The sequence below is a fragment of the Trichosurus vulpecula genome, chromosome 3 (genome assembly GCF_011100635.1).
Source record: "Trichosurus vulpecula isolate mTriVul1 chromosome 3, mTriVul1.pri, whole genome shotgun sequence".
Classification (NCBI taxonomy): Eukaryota; Metazoa; Chordata; class Mammalia; order Diprotodontia; family Phalangeridae; genus Trichosurus; species Trichosurus vulpecula.
The window spans coordinates 395,067,459-395,088,743 of NC_050575.1; positions in this window are offsets into that span (position 1 = coordinate 395,067,459).

Here is a 21,285-nt window from a genome sequence, read left to right on the forward strand (position 1 = left end):
ATGTTATCTGTGTGTTCAAATCTACTTTGTCTGCTTTATATAAGAGTGAGTTTCTTCTGATGCCTGCACTCTCCACACCTTCCTCTGTGTTTATATGTTCTTCTCACCTCTCTACAGTTATGAGAAGTAGAAGGTTCCACTTCCTTCATCCTCTTTTCTCCCCTAGTGCATTCCTTTTACCCACCGTTTTCTTTCCATTTTAAAAAAATTCTTATGACAGAACTAATCCACCCCAAGTCATCTTTTCTATCATTTCTTTCCCTTGACAACCTTTGAAGACACTGAGGTTCTGAAGGAACACTTGTTTCTTCTTCCCCCTATTAGAATGTTAGCACTTCATTATCATACAGCTCCTTCCAATCGCCCAAATAAATTTACCTTTCTAGGTTTCTCTTGACTCCTGTATTTTCATTTCTTTGTAATTACTTTGCTCTAGACTTTTTATCAAAAATGCGGCAAAGTCCTCTGTTCCATTAAAAATCTATTTCTTGGGCAGCTAGGTGGTGCAGTCAGTAGAGCACCGGCCCTGGAGTCAGGAGGACCTGAGTTCAAATCCGGCCTCAGACACTTGACACATGTACTAGCTGTGTGACCTTGGGCAAGTCACTTAACCCCAACTGCCCTGCCAAAAAGCAAAAAAAAAAAAATCTATTTCTTCCCCTCTAGGATTATACTTATCTTTTAAAATTATCATTGTTCATCAGCCTATAGCTTTTGCCTTTTGGAATATTGTATTTCTAGATCTTCTCATTTATAGCAGTATCTGCCCAGTCTTGAGTGTTCCTGCCTGTGATTCCTTTAGTACTTAAATTGCTTTTGTTTTCCTTCTGGTTGCTTTTAGTGTGTTTTCTTTGATGTGGGAGCTCTGGATTTTGGCTATCATATTCCTGAGAGCAATTCCTTTGAGTTTTCTTTCAAATTTAATTAGTAGATCCTTTCTGCTTTTACTTTACATTCTGGTTCTAATAGATACATATAGCTTTCATTTAGGATATCCTGAAATATCATATATAGGCTTTTTTTTTTAAATCATGGTTTCAAGGGAGTTTGATATTCTCAAATTATCTCTCCTGGACCTGTTTTTTCAGATCAATTGTTTTTGATAAGTGATAGAATCCTAATCTTTTTATTTCTTATTGTCATATGGAGTCATTGATTTCTGTTTGGTCTAATCTCATTTTCAGGGAATCTCTTACTTGTGTAAGGTTTACCACTTTCTGTTCTAAGGTATGTAATCTTCTAATTCTTTCCTCCAGAGCTTTTATTTTATTTTTATTTCTTCCTTCATTTCTTCTAGATATTCATATACTCCTTGTGGAAAATCCATTCTAGATTGGATTTTGATGAACCTCTGGAACAATAATTCTTTATAGTAGTTGGTGTCCTTTTGTTGTTACTGTTGTTTTTTCATATTTTAGCCTTAGGTTCTGAATTGGGTCTTTGTGCCAGAACCAGATTCTGTGCTCTTGGGCAAGGTGGGCCTCCCAACTTGGTCTTATACTGAGTCACCTAGGTTTCTGTGCTGACCTCCAGCCTTTGGGGTATGTCTATGCACTGTTAGGTTTTTAGACCCCCCTGGATCTTTGAGGTGCAGAGTGCTGGATCATAACGCCCCTGTATAGCATCTCAGAACAGAGTGCTATAGATAGACCTCAGTGTCTCTGACCTGGGGTGTCCCAGTCTGACCATTGTCCCTCTCAGACAGTCACTCCAAGTCATTTCCCTGGTCCATGAAGGGTTTTTCTGACTACCCTCTAGTTTTCTCAAAGTGGCCTTCCATTCTTGCTGCCTCTGGAGATGGTCATATAGGATGCAAGGAGGTGTCTCTGGCCCATCTCTGGTCACAATTGGAGGCTTCCAACTTGTTTATGTATATTGATGCTGACTTTTCATGAAGGCACCATTTCCTGTTGCCCATGGGCTTCTGATTGATGTTTTGTGAAGTTCTGAAGTAATCAATTTCTTTAGTTTTTCTTTGTATTTCCTGATTATTGTTCAGTCTAGTGCCATTTTTAGGTTTTTATTGGAGTAGGTCTGGGGGAGCTGGGCTGTCTATCTTTGTTCAAGCTGCCATCTTGTCCAGAAGCTCAACCTCCTAACACAAGACTAACCATTCTTTTTCAAAAGCAATAAGAGCAGATGTTTCACATTTGTTGATGACAAATCTATTTCCTATCCATTCATATCTGGAAATGTATAGGTTTCTAAAACAAAAATGAGAATTGCTTTTGTTGACTGGTCAGCTGATTGATAATCAGGTCTTTATTTTATTTTATTCCATTTGTGGGGCAGATCTTTTAAAATTGGGAAATATCAAAATTATATTTTAAAATCATTATTGCTAGCTCTAACTTTTGCATAAATGTAGTTACTTTATCAAATGAGATAATATACGTAAAGTACTTTGCAAGTCTTAAAGCACTAGTCATAAATGCTAGCTATTATCTTTCTGGATCATAAATATGACTACCTTGCACTGATTTATTTAGAGCACTTGGGTTGGGTTTTTTTTTTAAATCCACCCAAATAAACACATTTCAGGGGAAATTTTTTCTTCCTGTAAAATGACTTTGTTTCATTTTTATTATTACTAAGAATAATGACAGTTTCTTCTTTTGGCTCTAACACTCTTAGAAGTCTGGCATGAGAAAGCTAGAATGTTTCACAATAACAAAGATGCCCTACACTCTGCTCACATATTATCACACAGTTTTGCAAAGAACCTTCTTTTTAATACTGTTTTTTATAAAGCTAATTGTTCTTGTTAACAACTTGAAAGACTGCATATAGTTCATCATTCATGTTTCTTAAGACAAGTGACTAAAGCACTCAATATATCCAAACTACATGAAAGGCCACTTTTTTGTTTTTTAGCTAGGAGTGGTAGACCTGTATTTCAACCAAGACTAACATCAGTTGAGCTCCATCAGCAAAAAGTCCAATACAATTCTCCACATTATATAATTTTCACTTTTAGAACCCATCAATCACATTGAAATTTCTTTTGCGTGTCATTGCCATGGATAGGTTTCCAAAATAGCAAACCTTTTCTAACATCATTTTCAAACACATATCATAAAAATGTAATCAAATGAATATCTTAACTACGTCTGCTGCTTCATTCACTTGCAATGCAAAGTAGAGAGATTTTAGTTTCGCAGTTATCCAAAGGTCTTCATAGAGATAGGCAATTCTTCACACAGAATTATTTACAACTGGATCCACAGAATCACAGAATTTGAGTGTTAGAAGGAACCTCAACAGCCATCTAGAAAGATTAACCAATTCCTGGATGAACAAAATTAGATAGAGAGGCAGACTTAGCTTTATGTAACTTACCTATATCTGTTTAGGGCACACTATGTTTCTAGTCAACTAGGTTAAAAACTTTAGGGTCATCCTTGACTTCTCACTTCCTCTGTTCCCATATAACCAGTCAGTCATCAAGTCTTCTCAATTCTACCTTCATATCTCTTCCATCCGTTCCCTTTTCTTCATTCACCCGGCCATCACCCTGAAGGTCTTTGTTACCAAAAACTAGACTACAGGAACAGCCTCTTTATTAGTCTTTCTGCCCTGAGTCTCCCCTCTTTCCAACCTTTTAGCTGCCAAAGCAGAAACACAGGTCTGACTATTTCAATCCACTGTTCAATAAACTCTAATATCTCCTTGTTAACTTTAGGATCAAGTAAAACAACTTTGACATTAAAGCCCTTTAGAACCTGGTTCCAACCAACCTTTCTGTGCTTATTATAAATTATTCACTTTTGAATATGCATATATATATGTTTATGTATATATATATGTGAATGTGCATGTATGTATATATGTATGTGTGTATATATATATATATATATAAAAATATGGAGAGAGAGAGAGAGAGAGAAAGAGAGAGAGAGAGGACACAGGGTGAGTTGAAGATGAAGGGAAGGTATCTAAAAGAAATAGAATCAAATTAAGGGATGAGAGAGGAATATATTGAGAGAGGGACATAGGGAGAGATAGAATGGAGTGGATTATCTCACATAAAGGTGGCAAGAGGAAGCAGTTCTGTGGGAGGAGGGGAGAGGGCAGGTGAGGGGGGGGAATGAGTGAATCTTGCTCTCATGAAATTTGGCCTGAGGAGGGAATACCATACATACTCAATTGGGTATCTTACCCCACAGGAAAGAAGAGGGAAGAAGACATAAAAAAGGGGGGGATGACGGAGGGGAGGGCAGATGGGGGTGGAGGTAATCAAAAACAAACACTTTGGAAAGGGGACAGGGTCAAGGGAGAAAATTCAATAAAGGGGGATGGTTTGGGAAGGAGCAAAATATAGTTAGTCTTTCACAACATGAGTATTGTGGAAGGGTTATACATAATGATACACATGTGGCCTATGTTGAATTGCTTGACTTCTTAGGGAGGGTGGGTGGGAAGGAAAGAGGGGAGAGAATTTGGAACTCAAAATTTTAAAAACAGATGTTCAAAAACCAAAAAAAAAAGTTTTTGCATGCAACTAGAAAATAAGATACACAGGCAATGGGGCGTAGAAATTTATCTTGCCCTACCAGAAAGGAAGGGAAAAGGGGATGGGATGGGAGTGGGGTGACAGAAGGGAGGGCTGAATGGGGAACAGGGCAACCAGAATATATGTCATCTTGGAGTGGGGGGGAGGGTAGAAATGGGGAGAAAATTTGTAATTCAAACTCTTGTGAAAATCAATGCTGAAAACTAAATATGTTAAATAAATAAATTTAAAAAAAATAAATTATTCACTTTTTCATATGCTTTGGGCCAGTCAGATTCTTATTCTTGCTTTTCTTCACACATGACTGTCACCACATTGTTGTTGTTGAGTAGTTTCAGTCATGTCTTTGTGACCCCATTTGAGGTTTTCTTGGCAAAGATAGTAGAGGGGATTGCCATTTCCTTCTCCACATCATTTTACTGAGGCAAACAGGGTTAAGTGCCTTGCCCAGGGTCACACAGCTAGGAAGTGTATGAGGTCAGATTTGAACTCAGGAAGATGAGTCTTCCTGACTCTAGACCCAGTGTTGTATTCACTGTGCCATAATATATTGTAAGGCAGGAAAGGCAAATTGCAGCCAAGGTTGTGAAGCATTTTAAATGCCAACCTGAGGAGTTTCTATTTATCTTAGAGGCAGTAGAGAGCCATGGAAGATTCTTGAGTGTGTGAGTGACATGGTCAGCCTAACCCTCTAGAAAGATTATTTTGGTAGCTATGTGGATTGGAGAAGGAAGATGGTGGAAGCTGAGTGCCCAGTTAGAAGTCTGTCCTAATAGTCCTGGCAGAGGTCACAAGGATTTTAATTATAGTCATCACTGTCTGAGTGAAGAGAAAGGGATAAATACAGCAAAGATGCTGTAGAGATAGAATCAACAAGACTTGGGTGTAGAAGGTGAGGGAGAGGAGATGAAGGAAATCACAGGTGGTAGACCTGGGAGGCCAATGGTACTTTCATCTGATAAGGAAGTTTGGAGGAGAGGCTGGGTTTAAAGGGGCAGATTTTAAGTTCCTTCTTGGATGTGTTGATCTTCATATACCTATTCAACATCCAATAGTACGTGTTAGTGCTGTCCAACTAGAGAGATAGATTGGAGTTTAGCCAAGAGACTGGGATTATATAAACAAACAAACAAATGAATAAACAAATGAACAAACAAACGGATAAATACATGGATGAATAAGTAAATAAATAAACGTGCATGTGTGTATATACATATCCACACATAGTTATATATAGTTTATATATACTTTATTTGTATATGAAATATACGAATAAACATATACATACGTGATGGTTATATATTTTATATAACCATTTGTATAACATAAATATATATTTATACACACATATATGTGGGGGAGAGAGAGACAGAGACAGAGACAGAGACAGAGAATATTTATTAAATGTTCACTATGTGCTAAGCACTGTGCTAAGCGCCGGGGATACAAATACAAGTAAGACAGTCCCTGTCCTCAAGAAGCTTACATTCTAGTGAGGGAAAACAACAACCAATAACAGCTGTTACTTTTATGGTACGTATGTTGCTTTAAGGTTTGTAAAACACCTTAAATACGCAATCTTATTTGATCCTTACAAGAACCTTGTGAAGCAGATGCTACTGTTACTCCCATCTTATGAATGAGAAAACCTAGATTGGGAGAGGTTAAGTGACTTTCCCAGGGTCACTAAGACAGGATTAAAGCCAGGTCTTTTGGTCTACAAATTTAGCATTCTGTCCCCTACTACTCACTGTATCTGGTTGGGTGGATGGGGAGGAGTCGTGGGAGGGGACCTATGGTGGTGGCCAGGAAGTGAGGTGTCAGATCCTGGGTTGGTTCCAGGGGAGTAGAATCCAGGGTTCTTAGGGGAGGAGTTGATGATAGTCAGAGAGGAGTCACATTGTTTCAAGCCAAAGCCTGGGAAACGGCCCACAACAGAGCTTTAAGGAACATTAGGGTATTCTGACTATAAAGCTCAGTGTTCTTTGCGTTATACCATAACACCTTCTTCAGAAACTTGAGATACATAAAGTTCCACAGCTGCCTTCACCTGGGAATAAGAAGTCCTATATGCCTAGCGAAATGCCAGCATTCTGAATTCACTTTATGACTCTGGGGTCAAGTTTCTCCATTGTCTAAACCAATATGTATTTTATCTATCCATCCATTTATTTTTAACAGCCTGGGTATCATGAGCTGGTGAGAGGGGAATGATCTCCCTCTTTTACCCCAGCTCAGAGAAACAAGCCTGGGATGTTTTGTTTCTGTTTTGTGTTGTTTGTCCTTCTCACTTTCAAGTGCTGGCAGTGACCCCCACCAGCCTCAGTAGTTTGAGCTATGGCAACCTTGGAACCAGGATTCTAGACAAGATATTACAGCCAGTCTAATTCTGACTAGAGATGTTTCTCAGCAGGAAAGCCTGGAGATTCAGGGTTCTGGGGACTGTGGCCCGAAGAGGTGGTTTGGACTTGGAAATGAGACTCAGCTTTATAGGAAGCATGCTAAGCTATGAACCTAATCCTTTTTACCACCACTCCCACCCCACCCCCCCCCAGAGACAGAGGTAGTATAAGTGGGAAGGAGGGTTATGCCTCTCTCCTAATGGTAGTAAATTTGTCTATTTGTAATTATGCCTTTTGAAGTAAATATTCCTTTGTAAAAGCAAATCTGATTGTTAATGGTTAAATGGAACTGGAGTGCAGAGGACCCACCCCTACAACTGAGGGAATGCCATCAGTGGAGACTGGAGCTAATGGTAGAGAGACTAAAAACCCCCAAACTCCTTTAAGGGCATTCAGGAATGAGGCAGGGAGGGCCAGGGTATATAGGTTCCTTCATGGCAGGACCTCTTGTTTCAGATTAGACTTTTTCAAACTTTGGTAGCTAGGTGGCGCCATAGTGGATAGAGTGCTGGGCCTGGACTCAGGAGGACTCACCTTACTGAGTTCAAGTCTGGCCTCAGACACTGACTGGCTACATTACCCTGGGCAAGTCATTTAACTCTATTTGCCTCAGTTTCTTCATCTGTAAAACAAATGGCAAACCAGTCCAGTATTTCCCCTACCCCCCCCAAAAAAACAAACTCCAAATGGGGTCATGAAGAGTTGGACGTAACTAAAAATGTGTCTGAGCAACAGCAACAGCATTCACACTTCATTTAGTATATTCCATGGAGTCTCCAATTCACATTCAAGTTGGGACATTGTTGGTCCTTTTTGAGAATGAAGGACAAACAACAATGATATTCCATGATGCCCTTTTGAATCTCTTCTTTATTTGTGAATTCCTCTAAATCATTAAACTTTTTCTCCAGGTCTCCTTGCATCTCTTCAATTTATTTAAACACTGCTTTCCCATGACACCATACCCTTTACAATTCTCTACTATCTCCTCCCTGGTCCTAAGTTGCCTTGAATTTAATTTGTATATATTTTATATTCATATGTATGCATATATATGTGTATATATATATATATATATATATATATATATATATATATATATATATTCATCAGGATCATGCCCACTAACCATGACTGGACTCAAGACTTTGCCCTTGACCCTCTTCTCTTCTCCCTCTAAGCTATTACTTTATGATTTTGTCAGCTCCCGTGGTTTTAATGATCACCTCTATACAGATCATTCTTGGATTGATTTATCCAGCCCTAACCTATAGACCTCCAGTCTTCCATTACCAACTGCCTATTAGACATCTCAAACTGGATGTCTTATAGACTTGTTAAACTCAACATGTCCAAAACCGAACTTAGTCCTCCCCCCAAAATTGTCTCCATTTCCTGACTTTTCTGTCACTATCAAGGGTGTCACCATACTAACAGTCACCAAGACTCAAAAGCTAGACGCCATTTCTCAGTTACCAAGTCCTGTCCCTTCCACTTCCATAACATCCCTCATATACACCCCTTTCCCTCTTCTGACACCGTCACCACCATGGTGCAGGCCCTTTTCACCTCCACCTGGACTATTGCAGTAGCCTGGGGGCTGGTGTCCCCTTGCTTCAAGTCTCTCCCCACTCTAGCTATCAAAGAGATTTTTGTAAAGCACAGGTCTGACCATATGACTTCCCTCACCACCTCCACATTCAATCAGTGGCTCCCTATTACCTCTAGGATCAAATATAAAATCCTCTTTTTGCCTTTCAAAGCCCTTCATGAACTGAACCTTTCCTACGTTTCCTACCTTGAACTTCACACTTATACTGTTCCATATATTCTACAATCCAGTGACATTGACTTTCTTGCTTTTTTTTCAAAGAAGATATTTCATCTCTCAAAATGGGGCATTTTCACTCCATGTCCTCCATACTTGGAACTCTCTCTCCTTACCTGCACCTCCTGGTTTCCTTGGCTTCCTTCAAATTACAGATACATCTTTGCAGAAAACCTTTCATAGTCCTTAGTCTTAGTGCCTTTGTCCTAAAATTTTCTCCAATTTATCCTGTATATAGCTTGCTTGTACCTGATTGTTTACATGTTATCTCCCCCTTATTAGACTGTGAGCTCTTTGAGAAAAGACTATATTTTGTCTTTCTTTGAATCCTTTGCACTTAACATAATGCCTGGAAGGTACTTAATAAATGTTTGCTGATTGATTGATTAAAGGAGCAGAATAATATAGTGGAAAGTGCTGGATTTGAAGTCAGAGGACCTGTGTTCAAATCCTGATTTAGCAACTTCCTATCTCTGTGACTTTGGGAAAATCTCCATCACTGAACCTTAATTTCTTCATCTGTAAAATGAGAAGGTTATACCAGATGCTCTTTAAGATTCCTTCTTGGGGTAGCTAGATGGTGCAGTGGCTAGAGTATCAGCCTTGAAGTCAGGAGGACCTGGGTTCAAATCCAGACACTTGACACTTACTAGCTGTGTGACCCTGGGCAAATCACTTAACCCCAAATGCCTCACCAAAAAAAAAAAAAAAGATTCCTTCTAGTTCTGAATTAATGATTTTCTGATCCTCTCATTCCCTACCACCCTGCTCCCAAATTAACCAGGGCAGAAGAAGGTGTTAATATACTCTATGCCCTGTACTATGCTCTAGATGCTCATCTACTGTCATCACTCAATAACCTTTCCATCCTTTAAAATCCAGACAATAATCTAATTATGTACTCTCTTCTTATGATTCTTTCCTTCCATAGTAGGAATAGTATCCTAACCCCTCCCCCCATGCAAGTTAGTCTAGTTTTTCCCTAAAAGGTGTTGAGACCCCCCCCCCTCCCCTGCCAAGATCTCAAAATTGGGTTGACTCAAGAGACCAAAGACTCAAACCATTGACATCATATGAGTATAAAGCAGCTACAAGAAGCTCCAGGGAGATGATAGCTCCACCAGAGTATCAAAGTGAAGCATTTAGGCAAACTTATTTTTAGTATTTATTGAGACAATGTAATTATAACATCATCTTTTCTGTCTCTATGTGCAAAGTCAGATACAAAGACAGTCACACAGAAAAGAAATTTATCTATTAAATTTACCTAAATCTCATCAATGCTGTTGATGTTGTGATGGTGCTAGATTTTCTGACTTGTGGTTTTCCTGCTTTAGCCACCATTGCTAAATGGACAGAGGAACAGACCTCTCAGAATGCACCCTGCTCTTTCCCCTTTGCTCTGGTAAGAGATGTGTATCTAGATTTACAATAAGGTTTTCAGTATTTAGATTGTTTATTTGAGTAGGACACAAGCCTAAGTTGGTTTTAGCAGTTAATGTAACTCATTTTAACTTGAGGGCAGGAAGCCAAACAGACAGAGAGAGACAGAGATATACACACACATATAGAAAGACAGAAACAGAGCCAGTGACAGAGATAGAGAGAAGAGAGAAAGAGAGAGAGAGCTAAAAATTGAAGGAAAAGGCTTGGTTGAAACACTGCTATAAGAAAGATCGTGGAAGGGTTTGATGTCTTAAAGGAAGGAAGGGTCACTTGTTGTGGGGATATAAAGCAGAATCAGCAGTTATAAATGAGTGGACTTGAGCAATAGCTCAGTATAATTTACTGAAGATGAATATACTTGTCTGCAGTGTTCTAAGGCTTAATCATTTTTATTACTGCTTCTATTTTGTGGATACTTGGTTAGGTACTGAGTTGCGTTGAAAGGATTGTATTCAGATGCCATTTCGCTGGATATGTGTATAGAGGGAGGAACAAAGTAATATTCTATTCCTTATCTCTGGCATGATCTAGCTGTGCATGAAGTCATCAAAATAACATATAATAAATTCATATATCTATTTTGCTACTCACTTTCACCAGTAGATCAGTTTCTTTGACCACTACTGATTTCCAGGTCTCTCTTTTTCTTTTTGAATATCTACTTTGTTTTATTGAGTCCACCCCCACCAAGTGCTGCAGGAGCTGGCATTTTTTGTTTTACAGGCTGAATCTCATTTTGCTATTTCTGTTCTCTATTTCGAAGCACTCTGGGTACCCTCATAATGCGTTGCTGTCCTTCAGAGTATTTGCATCACCTCCCAATTTAATATCATCCGTGAATTTCATTAACATGCTTTTTACTCTGTCTTCTACATCATTAATGTCGATGCTATATAAGACAGGACATAACACTGATCCCTGAAGCACCTAGACCCATCCCCCAACTTGATACATTGCCATTTATGGTTTATCAATATCTTTTATGGTTCTTCAGCCAGTTTTCAATCCATGGGTCTCTGCTTATATCTAGGACAATTTGAATTAATTTTGAAAAGAAAATGTCATGAGGTACTGCATCAAAATTTGAGAAATATGGCTCCTATTCTATATTTCAACCTACTAATGATTTTATATAAAATCATTTTTTGTCTTGATTTGCCCCAATTTTGCTTAATATTTATAATTTCATTGCTCTTTGGATGTTTAATTTTTACCTACCTATTTATTCCTCTTGTCCTGTAATTTTTTTTAGTGATAAATGGAGATATTGAACAAAGGATTTTATTTGTGAGGTATGCTTTTATTATAATTCTTATCATGTTGGGTTTTAATAGGTCCCTGTTTTTAAGTACTCTTTTGAAAGAAAATTTCAGATTTAATATGATAATTAACAAAATTCTCTTCATATTTCAACAGAAATTATGCAAGGAATATGAATAATAACTCTTCTTATTTAGCTTTGCTTTTTTATACATATAGTTTAGGGACCCAGCTGAGAAGCCCTGGCTAATGGGAACTAGAGTAGGAAATTCTACGTTAAAGAGATGGAGGCAGCCTCCTGTAGGAAAACTTGGAATCAGCAAACTTGGGTTTGAATTCCAACTGTGTAATGTTGAACCATTCACTTCATCTCTCTGAGGTGAGTTTCTTCACCTTAAAAATAGGATTAACGCATGTAAGATGTAAATTCACCATGTAAATTTAAACTATTGGCATCAAAGGTTAAGTTAATTGGGGTTTTAATTTTTTAATTTATTAAGTGTTATTTTTTTTTTCAACAAACAAACATCATTTTTCTCTCCCTCTTCTCTTCATCACTGGAGGAAAAAAAAAACAAAGTACTTATAACAAATATTCATAGCCAAGCAAAACAGATTACTGCATTGACTATGTCAAAAAAATATGTTTTATTCTGCACATTGAGTCCGTTATTTCTCTGCCAAGAGAGGATAGTATGCTTCATCATTGGGTCTTTGGAATCATGGTTGGTGTAATACTAATACTTTTGTATTAGTATTGTAATACTTTTTTTTTTTACGGTTTTCTTTTTTAGAATGCTAAAGTAATCAAGTGCCTTTGATTAAGTCTTACTAGGTGCAAAGCCCCAGCCCACACCCTTTTGCTGATTAGGTATGAAACCTTCAGGCCCTAAGAAGGCTATGTAAACTCAGAAGTTAGTATTTTGTTTGGAGCTCTTGCTCATTGGAAGAGTGTTGATGTGGAGACTCTGGGTAGCCACTGGAGCCCTCCCCACCCCCAACTTGAAAACCCAGATGTTGGTGCTTGTCTTTTTGGTAACTATGTATGTGATGTCTTGATCAGACAAAGCCTGTCTGTTGAATTGTGTTATTTGCTCTGTTTATATTGTCTCTCTTTGCATTTGCTCTGAAGTTCAAGGTGCTGCTTTTTCCCCCTGAACTAAGTGAATGATATATGTATGTTTAATTAAAGTAAGATTGCTAACCCCTTAGAGTTGCTTTCCTTAGAAAAACAGATCAAATAGCCTATGTTAGCAGCTCTTGTTGCTGATCTTGTTGGATCTTACACCCCTACAGCAGCTGCTAGCCACATTGTTGTTACAGTTGGTCACTGAATTAACTAGAGATCTGTAACAGCAAGTACCCTGGCACACCCAGAATGGCCTGCTAGCACAGGTTCTTTGATCTGCTTTTCTGAAGGAAAGCAACTTTAAAGGGGTCAACAATCTTACTTTAATTACATTCACTAGTTCAAGGGAAAGGTTAGCACCCTGAATATGGAGAAAATACAAGCAGAAAAAATACAAGCAGAGAAATTAGCACAAAGATCAACAGACAGGGCTCCAACTGTCTGATCAAAGTAATACAACCACCTACACGTACCACTGGATCAGGGGAGCACTACTGCATCTGAGTAGTCAGGGGGCTCATAACAAACAGCTACTCAGAGTCCTGACCAGGGAATCAAAAGGTCCTCCTCGTGAGCAAGCCCCCAAAGCAAAATACCAAACTTAGAATGTATATATACTTCTCAGAGCCCAAAGAAGTCACAACCCTCGTGACTCATTGCCTGATTAGCTTAGTACCAAAGGGTGTGTAAACCTTTCTATAAGCAAGCCTCCCAGTAAGCAAGCTCCTCCTTAGGCAAGTTCCTCCCCCAATGGGTTTTATGTGACTCAGGATGTATCAGTTGCAATTGAACACATGTGGTCACATAGGCCTATTAATGGATGGGGAAGATCTTCCTATTCCTTTAACATTACAAGATCTTATTAAGGCTTTCAAAGTTGTTTGATTTTATTGAGTTATTATTATGATTATGGAGTTATTATTATTATCATGGAGTCATAGTTCTCTCTTTGTTCGGCTCACTTCACTCTGCTCATACTCTGTTCATACAAATCTTCCCAGGTTTTGCTGAAACCACCCCTTTCATCATTTCTTATGGTATAATGGCATTCCATTACATTTATATTACCTAATTTGTTTAGTCATTCCACAATTGAAGGGCACCCAAATAGTTTTGTACCTTAGGTCTTTTTTCTGTTCCTTTGATCTCTTTGGGGTACAGATCTAGTAGTGGTCTTGCTGGGTCAAACGGTAGACACAGTTTAGTAACTTTTGGGGCATGATTCAAAATTGCTTTCTTTAGAAGAACTGGACCAATTCACAGCTCCTCCAACAGTGCATTAATGTGCTTGTTATCCCACAGACCTGCTAACATTTGCCATTTTCTGTTTCTGTCAACTTTGCCAGTCTGATAGGTGTAACTTGAAACTTCAGAGTTGCTTTAATTTGTATTTCTCTAATTAATAGTAATTTGGAGAATTTTTTTTTATTTGGCTATTGATGGCTTAGATTTCTTCCTTAGAAAACTGGAATGATAGTTATTTTTATAGATTTTAATCATTTCCTCATATATCTTAGAAATTAAGCCATTATCAGTGAAACTTGCTGCAAAAATATTTCCTCTGGTTAACCATTTCCTTTCTAATTTTAGCTGCATTGATTTTGTTTATACAAAAACTTTTAAATTTTACATAATCATAATTGTCCATTCTATCTTCAGTGATCCTTTTTGGTTATGTACTTGTTCCTCTAATTTGTTGATGATGTCATCTTTTATATCTTGGGCTTGTATCTATTTGGAGCTTATCTTAGAATATGGTGTAAGATGTTGGTTTATACTGAGTTTCTACAAGATTGCTTTCTAGTTTTCCTAGCAATTTTTGTTGAATAGTGAGTTCTAATTCTGGTAGCTTAGATATTAAAAGATTATCAAGCATTAGGCTACTAGGTTTATTTGCTTCTGTGTGTTATGTATCTAATCTGTTCCACTGATCAACTTCTCTTTCTTAACCAGGACCAAATCTTTTTGATATCTCTTTGGAGTATAGGTTGAGCTGTGGTACTATTATTCCCTTCTTTCTCACTTTTTTCTTTTTATTTCCCTTAAATGTATTGATTTTTTTACTCATCCTGATAAATTTCATTATTATTTTTCCTAGCTTTATATAGTAGATTGATTGGTACGGTATTGAATAAGTAAATTAACTTAGGTAGCAATGTCATTTTATTATATTGGCTCAGCCTACTCATGAACAATTAATATCTCTCCAATTTTTAAAATCTGTACTTATTTGTGTAAGGAATGCTTTCTAGATGTATTTCTATGATTCTTCTATGTGTCATGGAAGGGAGATGCCCATCTGCTTTAATATTAATCATAGTCATAAGAGCTAAAATTTATAAAATGCTTTAAGGTTTGCAAAGTGCTTTACAAATGTAAACTCATTTGATCCCCACAATAACATAGTGAGTGCCATTAGGTGCTATCTCCATTTTACAGACAGGGAAACTGAGGCTCACAGAGATTAGGAGACTTGCTCAGGGATATGGTTAGTGTCTGAGTAAAGATTCAAACTCAAGTCTTCTCAGATTTTATTTTGAGGCTTTGTTTACAGGTATTTGGGAGGTATTCTCCTATTTGGGGTTTGTATATTGGGAATTTGTGGCATTCTAATAGCTAGTCATTCATTCATTTATTAATTGTCCATTCTTCCAGTCTTTCTTTGTGGACTGAGATTTTGTGTTAGGACCTGGCTCTCTCCATTTCTGGTGGAACCGTCATGGCCTTGTATGATACTGGCCTGTCTTACCTAGAGTCATGCCACTATGTTCTGTAGATATTAGGTGCTGCATTCTTCAAGGATCATGGGGGTGACTGGAGACAGGGAACTGTAGACTTCAACAGGCCCTATAGAATCAAGTCAAGTGCACTTCCCTCTTGGGCTTTCTAAGCTCCAGCCCTTAGCTTGTATTGTGGCAACTTAGCAGCAAACTAGTAGTGTGCTGTCACCTTGGTAGTCAGTAGCTGTCCCTAGCCTCTGTCAGCTTGGCAGGTTCAGAGTGACCATAAACCTTGGACAAAAATCCCCATTTTTCTCTGGGTAACCAAAGGCTGCTGGGCCAGCCCAACTGAGAGGATGGTTTTGTTCAAGCATCTCTGGAAGAGCTCACACTGCTGGTCTGGGTGCAGTGTTGGCCCAGCCCTGGTTGAAACCTTGGGGCCTGAGTCCTAGATTCTTCCTTAGGAGACCCATTGCTCCTGGTCTGGTTCTGGGGTTGAGCCCAGTCCTTTCTGGGTAACCCATTGAATTGACCTGGTTTTTGGCTCTCAACCCTCAGCAGAGGTTGAGTCCTTGAGCTTCAGTGGCAAAATCAGCCAATCATGGCCATCTGGCCTGGCTCCAGGCTGAGCCCTAGATCCCCAGATTAATCTTATAAACAATTCTCCTAACATGCTTTTCATGCTTTTTACTTGTCTCGGGTTTAAAAAAATTGGTTATTCCTGGGCAGCTATCTTTTCTAAGGGAATTTCTGATAGCTACTGTCTGAAGCACTGCTTGGGAGCGTATTAACTCTATCAGCTTAAGCATTCTTACAAGGTTCTGCCAACAGCAGCAACACCCTGGAGTGGAATATTTTCTTAAGACTGGAATGAGAATACGGCTAGAATGGCTGATCTAACATGGGAGGTAGGGATAGCATTGGGCTATAATGGAAAAGAATAAGAACAACTTTCTAGGAGAGTGTGAAAATTAATTAAAAATCTTCCATATCCCACAGAGAATCAGTACAACTGTATCTTGTTATTGTTGAATAACATCTTGGGGTAAGCCCCGTATGAGAAAGAGCACCTTAGATAGTATACAAAACAAATACCAAGCCGGTATGACAAATAGGACAAGGTGTAATCTTTTCTACTTGGAGAACTTTTGCTAAGTAAACTGCCCATTTTCAGGAGTTTAGGTTACAAACCGAGTTGCAATGATCTACTATTCCATGGGTTCCAAAGGTATGAATCCGTCTTATCAGGTCTTTATCTATCGGAGATGCAGGAGAGCAACCTCTAACTAATGCCAGTATTTTGGAGTACTATGGCAATGACTTATGCAAAGTGTCTGTTGGTATCAATGATAACTGGGCAACTGCTTTAATATTCGCATATATGTAATTTCCACCTTAGGACAACCCTGTGAGGTGGGCATTATGGGTAGCATTGTTATCCCCATTTTCCAGATAAGGAAACTAAAACCTAGAGAATTAAATGATTTGCTTAATCCATATCTCTCCTAAATATCAGAGGTGTTTTTTTAACTATTGTCCAGGCAGTTTTTCCTGCCATGCTATACATACTGTCAGGACATGAACAAAAAATCAATTATTAAAAATGAATCACTCAACAAGTATTCATTGAATATGTAAAGTCTGTCCAGCATTGTATTAAGTTGTCTTGAGGAATAAAGGAGTTTAAAAAAAACCACTTGATTCCTGCCTTTAAGGAGCCTTTATTCAGTGTGAGACCAGAGGAACGCACAGGAGGCAATTAGAAAACAATATGGAATACTGTGTAATTGAATACTTAATTATGGAGTATAGATTTCAGGTTCACTAGAATCCTTTTCTGTATCTATCCCAAACGAGCCATACAGTTTATTTTGTTTTCATAACCCTTTTCTCATACCTGTGTCCAATCCTTTTATAGCTATAAAATCCCAATTTATTCAGATTAGATTTCATAGAATCATAGATTTTCAGGGCTGGAATAAGACCTCAGAGAACATCCAGTTTATCTGATACCTAAGCAGAAATTTAAAGGGGCAATCTCTGATTCCATCTAAGAGGGTCTTTACTAAATGTTCATAAAATGAAATTGAATGTTTATTTCACAAAGTCTGATGCTTCAATGGAGAGGAGTCAGAAGAAAGCCTTCAAATATGGTCCCCATGCAGTCTGTTGTCCAAGGACCAACCTACCCCCCGTATAGAGCAGATCATTACAGTAAGCTGGCTACTTGGGGCTGAGTTGTGACCATGGCAACCCATGAAACAAAGCAACATTTTCAAATGGAGTTCAGATCTATGTGGCCCCCTTCCTTTTGTGCAATGCCAGTTGTGAAATTGTGGAACAGAGAACAGAGGATACGAAGAATTACATTTTTAATCTATCTATAAATATTTATATGTAGACACTCTAAATATGAGATATTTGTCTAATGGTCAACATATCCACATACCATCAGAAGAAATCAGTCATAATAATGTTGATATTTTTTGTAATAAACAAACCCAAAAGATCAGAGGAACTTTCAATTGGAATCAAGGCTTATAGTTTTTGAAGACACAAACAATTTGGTTTTATCACTTATTTGAAGAACAAGAAATATTATTTCATAGGACATTTCATTATGAAAATGTCCTGCTTTTCTATTTGCATCCCAAGTGTTTTGCCTGTAGTAAGGGCTTGATTTTTTCATTCATCCATTTAAGAATAAGGGAGTTGGATGACCTCTGAGACCTCTTCTAGCTCAGTCTATGATCTTGCCTTCTAGTACTCATGATGAACTTAAGGATAAGAACAGTGAGGAGGGAACTATCACTTATGAGCCAGCAACTGTTGCCAAAAATGAAGAGGCAGAAAATGTTGGAACTTGACAAGAGCGTCCAAAACATGCCAATTTTACTTTAATACTTGGGATTCAGTGCAAAGAGAGGGGATGAAAAGTATTTTGGAACATGAAGTTTCAGTCTGAGAAATAAATGAAGCCAATAGCTTATAAGTTGCTTGTAATAGTCTTATGCCTGTATGTATAGCTCTCTTCCAGATGTGAATTTGCAAACAGTAGACACAAAGAATATCTAACAAAACCATAAAAATGAAACTGATTATTTTTTAATAGATGGGAAATAATCGGTTACTGATGTAGAATTACAGCAGATTCAACTGTCTGTATATAAGAAAGATGTTTGACTAGTTAGACGAAAGGTCAAAATCCACATCAAATTAGAAGAAAGGCTAAAGATAAGAAGACATTGTAAATAATTGTGACGCATTCAACTTGAACTATTCAAATGAACCTAGACAATGCCAAAAAATGAGACGATATTGTCTTTGATTTTTCACCATTTCCTGCAAAATCTTAATTAATATAAAGCAGTTGCCACAAGGAGAAGGAAAAAAGAGCCTAGAAGCCACCTTAAGCAGCCACAGCCAACTTTCTTGCCAAACTGAGAAATGGCTGCCAAGGGCTGGTTTAGAATGCAAACTCATTTATAAATAATTCTATCAAGAAAGACTGCAGAAAATTATGATCTATATCGCCTCATGAACAGCACAAACCAGTAAGAGTGAAAATGAGTCCAAGGGTATTCATAGATGAAACTGACAGGGGAACAAAAAAAAAAGGATGGAAAATGGAACAAATTTGTCAATGTTTCTGTGATGATCTATTTTTGTAATAAGTGACAGAGAGGACCTAGAATTGAATAAGAGGAGAGTGAGCTAGATTGCCTTTGGGAAATTGTGCACTGCTTTTAATGACCCCTGAGTTTCTCCCTGAAACTAAGTCCTGTCTTTTTAGCATCAATATTCTTCCTGCGACTGTGTGGTTGCCAGACATAAAATATCATAGTTTCCTAAAAATTAAACTTACAGGTCACTCAGAGGGTAATGGAGAGGTTCATAGTGGGCATGATTAAGCTGCAACATATTACTAACAATTAATTGTCCAGGAGGAGGAGTATAAATGATTTTTTTATCAAGGAAATATATGACCAAAAAAGGGAATGGGATGTACATGTAGCAAAAGGGAAGGATAACTGATTAGGCAGTCTGCGCGTTCCTTTGGTATTCTATTCAATGTCAGGAAATCTAGAGGAAGGTCTTCAGTATGTTGATGAGACCCTCTAGGGAAAATTTATAGGAGGACATAGATAATATCCACACAGTAAAAAGTCATGGACGGATTATGATCTGTACCATTGGTAACCATATCACTGAGGTCACAAATCCATCAAAAGATAAAGTATAATAGAGGAACCATCAAATCTGGACCCTAAAACTTTAGTCCTTAATGTGCTATATGGAAAAATTGAAATAGTACTTAATGAGATATTAGGAAGAGTAGCTGGACCTGACCAAGTATCCATGAGGAAATTTGATGATGGTGGTGACACAATTTTTTTTTCTATCACAGTTATTTCTGATTCAATCCTCCTTTCTCCCTGGGACCAAACCATCCATTCTTGTGTGTGTGTGTGTGTCTGTGTGTGTGTGTGTGTGTGCGTGTGTGTGTGTGTGTGTGCGCACACGTGCACATATACACATGTGTATAAATAGTTATTCTAAATATGGTCAACACTAACAAATATGGGCATTTCAATATACAAAAAAGAACAGAAAAGCAGCTTATATATGAAACCATGATTTTCTGTTACATACAACTTGATTCCTTTAAAAAATATATAATAAATTCAACATGTTTGTATCAAAGTTATCTTGTTTGTCTTCCTTCTTTTCTTTCTTTTCTTCTTCTTTTTTGGGGGCATCACAATTAGTCTTCTCCCCCTCACATCATTTCCAATTTTTTTTTCAAACTTTCTGTCTTGTGACAAATCAGCATAGCCAAAAAGAACGAATTCATATGTTGGCCATTTAATTCTTATTCTAACAAAGAAAAACAGATAAAAGAAATATGATTAATAACTATACAATATTCTGTCTGTGTAGTCTCCTGCTGGCCTCAGTTTCCTTAGCTGTAAAATGGGATGACAGCATCTATTTCATGGGGTTGTTTTAAGGATAAAATGAAATAATATTTGTAAAGTATTTAGTAGCACATTATCTGGCACTTAATAAATGTTTATTACCTCCCTCCCTTACCTTGCTGTTCAGCATTTTAACTAGACTCATAGTTTTTTCTCAGCTGCAAATCTGGTAAGCAAGACTCTTGGAGAAATGCAACTGAGATGGTAACTCTGTTCAATGACTTCCTGATTGCTAACCTTAAGTGAGGCATAAAACAGGGGACATGTAAATGCCAATATACTGCTTTGGAAAATGGACTGTATTGGGGTCACACAAAAGAAGGATTTCTATAGATGATATTTCACTGACTGAATCAGCCCAGAACATTTCAAGACCTCTCTTCAGTGAGATCTATGCTTATTCAAAATAATTCAGTCTAATAAAGAGTATAGGAAAAACCGAATTGATGAAAAGTGACTATTTTTCAAACTATGATATGGCATTGGATGGCTTTGAGTCAGTACATGGATACTTCTATCTGGCACAGGCATTGCAGATGGACAATGAGTTGGGCCTATGATTAATTAGGAGGATAGCATTTGGGAAAACGTGCAATGCTTTTAAGGATCCCCGAGCTGCCCTCAGGCACAAATTGTCATCTTCTTTTAAAAATACAAGTGTTCTCTCAGTGATACCAGATGGCTGTAAATCTTGGAACATCACAATCTGTGATGATTATAAGTTGCAGGTGACCCAAAGGACAAAGGAGCAACACTTGATGGGTGCTATCTGGCTGTGTTATGTCTCCAGGGGCAACTCACATACAAAAAGTAATGTGAGTGTTATCACTGAGGCAGTGGATGAGCAGAAAAAGATGTGGGTTAGAAATGGGGCAGGAATAAAGGACAACATACAAGCAGCCATAATGTAATGCTACTTATAAAGTATAAAATCAAGAGCAGAGGTTATTTATTTATTTAAAAAAAATTTAGACTGGGTTTCTCTATCTTGCCCAGGCTGAAAGCACAG